Genomic DNA, 8,360 nt, shown 5'->3' on the forward strand with positions numbered 1-8,360 from the left:
TACTGGTTGCTGGCGCGGGCTTCAATTCCTCAACTCCCAGCCCTCCTCCTCCCCCCTACCTGAGATAAGAAACCTACAACTGCAGCACCACCGGCCCACTTCTGTGAATCCTCTCCAAAAATGAAAGCCATCTTGCAGGCAGCCCCCAGACGATATTCCTATTCATACTCCAGCCTGTGCTTTGGAATCGAGTGTTTTGTTACCAGAATGGTGCAACTGGAAAAGGAGCAGAGCTGGCGAGCTGAAGAAGGCCCTAATCCGGGGAGGTGTTTTTTGACTCCAGTCACCAAGGCGCCACGCGTTCCCTCCCGAACCGGAGGCAGAGCCGCCTCTGAAGTCTTAAAAGAAAGCAGCCTCCATTTCAGACACTTCCCTAAAGAGGATAATAGTATATTTAAAAGTAGTAAAAAGGATAATAGTGTATGTCTGCGACGCAAGACTGCTGCACCAAGCGGATCTACAAGGCTTGTAGGGAAGGCCACTTTGTCTCCAAACTGACTTGGTGAACAAGCTCCGAGGATTGGAACCCAAGGAGCAACACAAAAAATGAAGAATGCGTTGTCTACAAAAGGACTTGGTGAACAAGTTCCGGGGGTTAGAAACCAAGAATCAAACACAAAAATAACGGATGCGTTGGCCGGGAATCGAACCCGGGTCAACTGCTTGGAAGGCAGCTATGCTCACCACTATACCACCAACGCCCGCTGAGGTTGTACTTAGATTACTTTTCATATGAAGAATACAATAACAAATTCTTTTCCAGCGCACTTCTTGACACTGAAGAGAATTTAGACAAAAGGAAAAGAGAGAGAAAGAAACTCTGGAACTCTAGGATTCGTCCTGTTGAACTTACTGTGGTGGCCCTTGATCTCCACGTTTAAAGAAAATCAGTTCCTTTTACCGTTTGAAGGGAGCTTCTGGAATCGAATGATCCAGAAAAGGCTGTGCTGTGGGTTGTTTGTGGGAGACTTTAGAACGAATGCAGAAACGGTTGCAAGGCAAGATAAAAGCACACAGGAGGGAAAATCGTGGGATTCTTTTTCTAGAGATGTAAAACATAAATTAAAAGCCTTTATGGAAGGAAGGAAGGAAGAAAGAAAGAGAGAAAGGGTTGCGCTGAGACCTGTGCTTAGCTCTTTAGAAACGTGTTGCCGATCTGATCACTATTTAGCGAGTCAAACAGCTGCAATATACCGCCTTCTTCTCTTTACAAAAGTACAGAATGTCATTGTGGCCTTGGGAGGCAGATACCATGCAAATTGGAGGCCAACCTGGTCTACATAGAGACCCAAGTCAGCCAGGATTGAAAAAGAATTGTCACGCGGAAGAGACAAGGCGCCGCGGAGATTGCCTCTATTCGTGCAAGAGCACAAATAAAGCGTCTCCGAAGTTGGGAATAGCACTGATCACCTCAGTAGACACGGAGGCGATGTAACAGGGAAGTCCGTCCGGTTGTTGTCAGTCGTGCGTTTTCGCAAATTTGAATCCTAAATTATGTACAACATTCTTTTGAAAAATTAAGTAGACGAATTTACCAAAGAATACTTTTGTCTACTGGAAAATGTTAGAAATGGGTTTTTTTTTTTTTTTAGACATCCGATATTAAAACTGTAGCATGACTTCTCTTTCCATTTTCATGTTTCAAGAGATTTTGTTCTTCAGTTGTAAGAGTAGAATAGAAAAAAAAAAGCATATTTTCCCTGACCGGGAATCGAACCCGGGCCGCGGCGGTGAGAGCGCCGAATCCTAACCACTAGACCACCAGGGAAGCTGACTGATGCTTCCCGTTAAAATCATATGGCTCTAATAACTGTGAGTTTACGCGTTTCCATTGTTCAGCTAAAGTTCTGAGATTCTGCATGCGACCCTGTCCTTAACAAGACAATTTCCCCGCGCGTTTCTTCAAATAGAAAACAGCGAAAGCGTTCTCCAGCCTGGCTCTTAAACCCTGGAGAGGATTACTTACACAGGATCGCAGTCCCACGAACAAAAAGAAGACAAACCTCTGCAGACAGACAGCTCCTCTCTAGACGGTCAAATCGCCTGGACTAGCCTGGACTTTGCCAAAAGAACCTTGAATTTTCCCTAATGGATATAAAGAGCATCGAGGGAGAAACGCTAAAACATTTGGTCTCCAGGATAGCAGCGCTAGCTGCAGCTCCTATCACAGGTGGTACCGAGGCTGGGGAAATCCGCCTGCTGGTTGAACAGAAGCGCCTCAGTTTAACTCGCTGCGGCGTCTCCCAGTTAAAACAAACAAACAAAAACAATAACAACAAAAATAAAGAGCTTAATCTGAAAGAGTCGGGAGGAAAAAAATTGGCGAGCATTCCCAGGTGATTCTTTTAAAGTTCCCTATCGCCCCCACCAAGGTATTGCACCGAAGCTGGAGGAAGAGAGACAGAGAGAAAGCAAGCATGGCAAAATGTTGGCAACCAAGGAAACTAATGGAACGGTATAATCATTTTTCTGTAGGTTTGAAATAGTTTAAAACAAACAGTTGAGAAAAAAATTCAAAAATTAAGCAATCAAAAGCCGCTCCTCCGGCCTTGTCTTTTGTTTGTCTGGTTTTGGGGTGTGTGTGTGTGTGTGTGTGTGTGTGTGTGTGTGTGTGTGTGCGCGCGCGCGCGCGCGCGCTAACCGTGAAGTGATTAACTGTACACATCTGTTCACCTAGAACAGTTTAAAAGCACCTCCCTACACTTGGATGAAATTATGTCTCTGCCTTCTGATCAAAGCCTTGAGTGAGAACAGACGTCACTTTTGATAATGGATTGTAAAAGACAAAAACAGAATTTTAAAGAAGAGTCATTAATGATGTGTTCGTTATCAACAGGGTCTAACAGGAGGGGGAAAGGGTAGGATATGGGAGTGTTTGACGAAAGGGTGTCTTTTAGTTGTTTTTAATGAGTATGCTAAGATGTTATTACTCTTCCTTGGTCCACTCTCTGCCTCCCTGTACTTCGAGACTCAGCTCAAGCAGTTTCTGCAGCAGCCTTCCCTTGTGCTTTCACGGATACTGACAGGCACCCTATGACAGGCGACATTGTGAGTCCCTGTCTAGTAGGCTCTGCAGTGAGGCCCAAGAAACCCGTGTTCCCTGTCTCCTGCCTGGGATCCCTGGTTGCCCATTCTTGCAGTAAGACCTTCCCTAGCCTCAGAGAGCTATTAGACGAGACCACTGGGCTCTGAGTCCCTTCAGAGACCCTGCCATGATGTCTGTCTGGTGCTGGGGCCTGAACTCAACTCGGAAGCTGGGACATGCTGCTGCATCTCTATTGGTTCGTGGCATTAAAAAAAAACTCTTTTCATAAACTCCTTTGTCCCCCAGGAATCTGTCTATTGAACTCCTCCCATCCCAGACTTAATAGGTATCTAAATGTTGAACATTAATTGTCATAAAAACTCAGGATCTTGTTCCGTTATGGGTGAGTCTAATAGGTCTCTCGCTCTTTACTTCGGTAGTTTACATTGGATATTGGTGACTGAGTATCAAACAAAACTCCCAGGGAATTGGCAAAAGGAAACAAATGTATTTCTCTGCACTTGCAGCTGTTTCCTCTGGATTGCAACATTTCCTGCTGCAGAAAGGGCCCAAGGAACTCACAAGGCCCCCCTAAAACGGAGGTTCTACACTTAGTAAATAATCACTGGCGAGAAGACCCTTAGTGGCACTGCATGCAGATTGCACAGGGACTCCAGCAATCGTCACCCCTGCAGGGCTCTTCAGTGAGGCCCAAGAAGCCCGCGTTCTGATAAGTAACTCAAACTCTCAGCAAAATAGACTTGGGTGGAATTGTTTCTTTGGTTTATGCCCAGACCCTTACCTGGAGTGAACGAACACGTTCAGTGTCCTCAAGAAGCCAGACAACACTCACAAGAAATCAGAAAGTCGAAAGAAATAAGCCCTCAGACGGTAAAGAAGATCAAAATACATTATATGAAAAAATTAAATAAAAATACAGCAAACAAACAAAAAAGAGCGCATGCTGTTCTTCAAAAATGATCAGCCTGCTTTGATCGATCATCTTCAAAAATGATCAGCCTGCCTTGTTCGATCAACAGAGCCTTTTCATCGATTATCCTACCACCTGCTGGTGATTTTTGGCAACACAGGACCCCTAGGACAAGGTTTGCGCTCTGGGATTGAAATTTGCCACCTGTTAGAAAATGAGTCTGGGGTCTCAAGGAAACGATCGCACAATCCAAAGTATTTCGGCAAGACAAATAGTTTTCCTTCCGTGGAAGGTGCCAAGAGAGAGGTAGCCTCGAAAGACAGAAAACTTTCAAGTGATAATGGCTCTGCTCCAGCCAACACCACAGAAATAAGCTGTGGCTCCTGAGACTGAAATGGGTGCCCAGACTTCTGCCCTCGGCAGATCTCAGAGGAGATGACCCTTCCTGTTGAGATGATACCAGAGAAAACTTAAAGCATCTGAGTTTGAATTTCATCAAAATTCAGTGATAACAAAACCATTTCAGTGGGCGGGTGGTGTCACACGATTTTAGTCCCAGCACTCAGGAGGCAGAGGCAGGTGAGTTTGAGGCTAGCCTGGACAGGGTCACACAGAAAAACCCTGTCTCAAAAAGAAAGAAAAGAAAAAAGAAAGAAAAGAAAAGAAAAAAACAAGGCGGGGGAGAGAAAAGAGTAAGCTGAGGAAAAGCACACAAAGAAAAAGACCCTATGTGAATCAGAGAGGATACTTGGAAAGCCGAAAAATCCAGTTTCTTGAGTCAGTTTCTTCTTGAGGCCTGGAAGAAGTCTTCCTCCCCTACTTTAGGGCTGGTCACTTTGAAGACAGAGAGGATGGTTGGGTGGCCCGGAACTGTTGTGTGAGTGGCGTGTTTGGATCCAGCCTCCAACTTGTTGAGCCCATCCATCAGCAGGGGGCCACATGGTAGGTGACAAAATTGTCTCAGTCAGTTTTTGCCTCAAGTCAGAAGGTTGAGGAAGAAAATTCATCATCTTTATTACTTATTACTTGCTAATTTGCCATCTTTTTGATGTATTCCTTATATTTATATACATATTTAATTATAAATAAATATTGTTTATTACTCTGTTACTTATTACTTATCCATGGACCCTTTCCCTGTCTGCCTAACTTCTGGTCTCTCAATCTAACACCCTCTTTGACCTCCACAGGCACATTTAGTGCACAGATGTACCTGCAGGCAAAACACAGATACATATAAAATAAAAAAATTAATAAAATCTCAAAAGAGTAAAAAAAAAGTCGGAGATGGAGGGAGGGATTTGAAAAATTAATCCCCCAAATTTGTTGGAGCACCAAACCTACAGATGCAAAACCTTCACAGCATACGAATGCCAAAGCGCCTCATAGAAACTTCTGGAAGTTAAAATAAGAAGGAAAGAAGGAAAGGAAGGAAGGAAGGAAGGAAGGAAGGAAGGAAAAAAGAAAGAAAGGAAGGAAGGAAGCAAAGTATACTGAAATTAAGAACAGGAAAATGATTTGAATGACAGTGGATTTCTCATTAGAAGGCACCAATCTTTTTAAAGCACTGTAGGACTTTCAACCCAGATTTCTGTATCCAATCAAAATATTCTTAAGAATGACGGGATGGGGAGAGGTGCTGGAGAGATGGTTCCATGGTAAAAATGCTTTCTGCTCTTCTATAGGACCTGAGTTCCATTCCCAGGACCCATATCTGCCAGCTGGCAACCAACTGTAACCCTTAACTCCAGGGGGTTCGGCCCCCTTCTGGCCTCAAAGGGTAGCTACATTCGTGCACAGATGCATACACAGATGTGCACACACACATAAATAAAATGGAAATAAATCCTTATTCAAATGGCCAACAAGAACATGAGAACATTAACCATAGGAAAATAAAAACAAAACCACATTTAGGACAGCATTTACACCTGTCTTAATTGGTACTCTGTTGCTGTGAAGAGGCATCATGACCACGGCGACTCTTATAAAGAAAAACATTTAACTGGGGCTGGCTTACAAGCTTAGAGGTTTAGTTCATTATTGTCATGGTGAGAAGCATGGTGGCGTGCAGACAGATATGGTGCTGGAGAAGGAGCCAAGAGTTCTACATCTGGATTGGCAGGCAGCAGGAAGGGAGAGTGAGCCACTGGGCCTGGCTTGTACTTCTGAAACTTCAAAGCCCACTCCCAGTAACACACTTCCTCCAACAAGGCAACACCTACTCTAACAAGGTCACATGTCCTAATCCTTTAAAACAGTGCCACTCCCTATGAACATATGAGGGTCATTTTAATTCAGTTCACCGCAACACCTACCAGGTGTAGATGGCTATAAATTATTTAAAAATGGGAAAGAGTAAGTGTTGATGAGGAGAAGCAATTGGCCCCTTGGGGCCTACTGATAAACGTCTTAAATGCTGCAGCCGCTGTGGGAGAGTTTGGGAGCTCCTCCATGGGCAAATATAGAATATGACTCAGTAATTTCACTCCTAGGAATAAGTCCCAAAGAACTAAAAGCAAGTAAATAAATATTTGTATATGCGTGCTCCCTGGAGCACTATTAGATACAGATACCTCTGGGTCTCTGGAAATGTAGACACGGTCCAAATGGCCTTCAGCAAAAGAAGACTTCAAATGGCATGGTACAGGGGGGGGGGGGGGGAAGGTAATCTGCTGATGGGACTCGGTGGTCGAGTGCTTGCTGAGCAGATGGAAGTCATGAATTTGAAAAGAAAACTCTCTCCAAGGGAAAGCGAACTGTATTATTCTAGACTTCAGGAAGCAATCCCTCAGCCTCTAGTGATATATGAATACATTACTCACCTATAAAAAGGCTGGAGCTCAAAAACTTCCTCCTAGAGCTGGACTTGGTGACTCCTGCCTGAAATCCCAGCACTTGGGAGGAAGAGGCAGGAGTATCAGGAGTTCAAGGGCAGCCTGGGCTATATAGCGAGGCCCTATCTACACCACAAGTCTGTTTCAAAACCCCTCAAGCCAGCCACCTTTAATCATAACACTGGGGGAGGGAGGGCAGATCTCTGCGAGCCAAGGCCAGCCTGGTCTGCATCATCAGTCCTTGGCCAGCCTGGGCTATATAGCGAGGCCCTATCTACACCACAAAACAAATGCCCCTAAAAAAAAAGCCATCAAGAAGTTAGACAGGAAGGTCATGTATCAGATAACTTCATGTATTTGGCACGCGCAGAGGAGGTAAGTCTGTAGAGACAGAAAGTGTGGTCATCATCAGTGTGGAATGGCTAGTCAGCAGGTTCAGGGCTGTCTTTGGGGCTAGTGAAAATATAGAACTAGATGGTTGCACAATATCTTCAATGTATTAAGTATACTCTTGTTGTTTTCCGAGATGAGTTCTCTGTGTAGCCCAGGGTGTCCTGGAACTCACTCTGTAGACCATGCTGGCCTCGAACTCACCTGCTTGCCTCTGTCCTTGTATCAAAGGCATGTGCCAACACCACTCCGAAAATATACAGGTTTTTGTTTGTTAGCTTGTTTTGTTCGTTTTGTTTTGGAGACAGGGTCTCACATCATTCAGCCTGGTCTTAAACTCTGAGGCCAGGCTCTTATCTTAACTCCTGGCCGTCCTGCCTTTACCTCCAAGGTTCTGGAATTCCAGGCATGAGCCACCATGATTGACTCAAGATCTTGTGTTTGAGGAGAGCCTGGACTACACAGAGAGACCCGGGATCAAAAAGTTAAAAAAAAAAAAAAAAAAAAAAAGTTTTAAAATATGCTGCAGAAACAGCTCAGCGGCTAACACACGAGTGGTTCTTTGATATGACCTGAGTCCAGCCTGCAGCCCTCACCACCGGCCCTCACAGCCACTTTTAACATCCATCCCAGGAGGATCTCCTCTCATTTTCTGGCTTCTGCACACGCATGCACATAAAATTACAAACTTTTTTTTTTTTTGATGGATTCTCACTGTGTAGCCCTGGCTGACTTGGAACTCTCTATGTAGACCAGGCTGTACCCAAATTCACAGAAATTCACCTGCCTTTGCAGTCTTGGGATTAAAGGTGTTTACCACCATGCCCTCTAAAAAATAGATGTTTAAAGAATAAAAATAAATAGAAGCATCCAACATCAGCGTGCCATCCCCATTTGCGCTATCATTTATTCCTGCACAGGGATGTTAATCTTGTCTTTTCCTAATCACCCATAGTACTTCCTGCCTACCTATTCCTGTGTGCACAATCCTCTGGGGCCAGCGGTCCAACCGCAGAGATGATGTTTAGTCTTAGAATTTGAGTCTCCTCCCCGGAGACTCTGGAGTAACTGGTGTGGGGTGTAGTCTGAGTGTTGGCACCTACAAAGCTTCCTGGCTTCCTGCTGTGCACTCCCCAGCTTTGCTGAGGCTATTTCAGGCCCAGCAGGGCATGTATCC

General features: G+C 44.7%; 2 non-coding genes across 2 annotated transcripts; both read right to left on the minus strand.

Moving 5' to 3' along the window:
- Positions 1–629: 629 nt before the first annotated feature.
- Positions 630–701, minus strand: Trnag-ucc. Its single transcript has one exon. It is a non-coding gene; the product is annotated as a tRNA-Gly (tRNA).
- Positions 702–1,696: 995 nt separating this feature from the next.
- Trnae-cuc lies at positions 1,697–1,768 on the minus strand. The gene has a single exon. It is a non-coding gene; the product is annotated as a tRNA-Glu (tRNA).
- Between the last annotated feature and the right edge of the window lie 6,592 nt (positions 1,769–8,360).

This window comes from Arvicola amphibius, chromosome 14, assembly GCF_903992535.2.
Source record: "Arvicola amphibius chromosome 14, mArvAmp1.2, whole genome shotgun sequence".
NCBI lineage: Eukaryota > Metazoa > Chordata > Mammalia > Rodentia > Cricetidae > Arvicola > Arvicola amphibius.